The sequence below is a fragment of the Gopherus flavomarginatus genome, chromosome 11 (genome assembly GCF_025201925.1).
Source record: "Gopherus flavomarginatus isolate rGopFla2 chromosome 11, rGopFla2.mat.asm, whole genome shotgun sequence".
Lineage (NCBI taxonomy): Eukaryota > Metazoa > Chordata > Testudines > Testudinidae > Gopherus > Gopherus flavomarginatus.
Window position 1 is genome coordinate 14,597,711 of NC_066627.1, and position 2,585 is coordinate 14,600,295.

Below are 2,585 nucleotides of genomic sequence, written 5' to 3' on the forward strand. Positions count from 1 at the left end.
ATAGAGCTGGAAGGGACCTTGAAAGGTCATTGAGTCCAGTCACTTGCCTTCACAGTAGGACCAAGCAAGGTCACTAACAGAGATTTTTTTCCCCCAGATCCCTAAATGGCCCCCTTAAGGATTGAATTCATAACCGTGGGTTTAACAGGCCAATACTCAAACCACTGAGCTATCCTGCTCCCAGTGAAATTCAGTTGCCTATGATCTCTATTTTTAATCCTCTCTGTTCTATAGCCCTTCAGGAGTGAGACCTTGGGAATGAGATGTCTGCATGTTCTATATTATATATTTGCTGATAGATCACATGTAAGTAATTATAGACTACGATCAAATTACCCATTAACCTTCTCTTGATTAAAATAAACAGATTTAGCTCCTGATCTATATCACTATAAGGCATGTTTTCCAATCCTTTAATCATTCAGATCCAAATAGCATATGTGATTTTGTCAACAGGGATTCGTATAAAGGTCAAACATTCCATTCAACATTTGTTTTAAAAAGTGGTCAGTTTTGACATCTTCAGCCTGATCTTCGCCAATACAAGAGGAAAAATGAAAATACTGTTTCATTTTTAATGCCCATGTTATGTTTTGATGGCGAGTGTGTGTGATTTTTATATTTCTTAAATCTAAAATTTTATAAGTCCAGTCAAAATGAAAATCTGTCATGACCTTCTCTACATCATCATTAGCATCCTCGTTAATAAACATAATAATTCATAATAATGGTTCCCAAGTAGAGCTGGTTTAAACTTATCCATCTTTTGTTTTTTAATTCTTTTTAGGAATAGCTGGGTTTTGACTCAACAAAAATGTTCTTGAAACATGTCTGCTTTCCTTGAACTGTTCAATTTTTCATCAAAAAATTACAACCCCAAAACAAAACAAAAACAATCATTTTAAATCCCCCCAATTTTTCCCCCCACAGTTTTCAGCTATATTCTGTTCAATATTTGGTTGTGAGAAACAAAAACATTTTTGGTTTTCAAGTTCTCAATAAGCAGTGAAATTTTTCCACTGAAAACTTAGCCAAAAATGACTCCCCCACACCATTTTCACTAAACTTTTCCATACTGGGGAAAAAGAAATATCTGCCCACTGCTGTTCACAACAGTAGATGTACTAAGCACAACCATAATAAAAACACCAACATCAATGATATTGTAGAATTCTAGGCACAGCTGTAATACAATTAATAATGACAATGGTCAATTAGAATGGTTCCCTGGAGTGTAATTTCCAGGTAATACTGTAATGCAAATAGTAAAATATCCAATAATTAATATGGTTCAATATAGTGTATTTTCAAGTGCATCTTGCAGGATTTTCCCTTACAATATACTGTCCATTTCTCCACTTTCCTTAATAATATCAGAGATACTTTTTGAGTATTGTCTCTATTCTATTCACTTTTTCCCAGGGAGAAGCTTTCTTCCCAGTTCTTTCCTCAGGGCAGATTTCACCTCCTGGTTCCTCAAGGTGTAGATCAGGGGGTTCAAAACTGGGGTGACGATGGTGTATATGAGAGTGATGATCATCTCCCTTTCTGAGGAGCCTCCCACAGAGTGTGGCATATAACTGAAGAGGACCGGCACATAGAGCAGTGCCACCACCGTGAGGTGGGAAGGTGCAGGTGGAGAAGGCCTTTCTCCTGCCTTCCCATGACTGGACCTTCAGGAAGAGGAAGGAGATGATGTAGAGGTAGGAGAGGAGTGTGATGATGAAGGGAGTCAGAGCGATGGTCCTAGTAACGATGTTGAGGAGGCTCAGGTTGAGGCGGGTGCTGCTTCAGGCCAGGCTCAGCAGGGGCTTGATGTCACAGAAAAAGTGGACACGCTTGCGGCCACAGAAGTGCAGTTGGGAGGTCATGACTGTGTGCATCAGGGCATGTAGGAAGCTGGTGGTCCAGGTCGCTGCTGTCAGGAGCAGGCATACCTGTGAGTTCATGACCAGCATGTAGCGAAGTGGGTTGCAGATGGCCACATAGCGGTTGTAAGCCATGACAGCCAGAAGAATGACCTCACTGCTGCCCAAGAAGTGGAAGAAATGGAGCTGGGCCGGGCAATCAGTGAAGGAAATGGTCTGGTACCCTGAGATGAAACCAGCCAGCATCTTGGGCACTGTGACTGTTGAGTAGAAGGTGTCCAAACAGGAGAGGTTGCCCAAGAAGAAGTACATGGGGGTGTGAAGCCGGGGTTCAGCCATTACCATGGCCATGATGGCCCCATTCCCCAGCATGCTGGCCAAGTAAAGCATGAGGAAAAGAATGAAGAGGAAGCACTGCAGCTCCTGGACGTTGGTCAGGCCCAGGAGGATGAACTCGCTCATCTCCGTCTGGTTCTCCATCACTGGAATATACAGGAAAAGGAGACAGAATAGCTGGAGGGTGTCTCGTATCGCACCACATGAGGAGTAGAGCTGAAATTTTTCTCTTGGTGAATAAAAAATTTAGATGTTTGATAGAATCACAGAATCAGTTATCATACTGAAGGCCAGCAAATATTTTCCCTACATTTTTAAAAGGCTTTAGCAGTGATCCAGAGAGCTACAGACAAGTAAGACTAACATATGAGCCTGGTAAAG

The 2,585-nt window shown here is 41.7% G+C and overlaps 1 pseudogene; it reads right to left on the reverse strand.

The window, feature by feature from the left end:
• Positions 1 to 1,408: 1,408 nt before the first annotated feature.
• LOC127030844 (olfactory receptor 12D1-like) lies at positions 1,409 to 2,348 on the reverse strand (annotated as a pseudogene).
• Between the last annotated feature and the right edge of the window lie 237 nt (positions 2,349 to 2,585).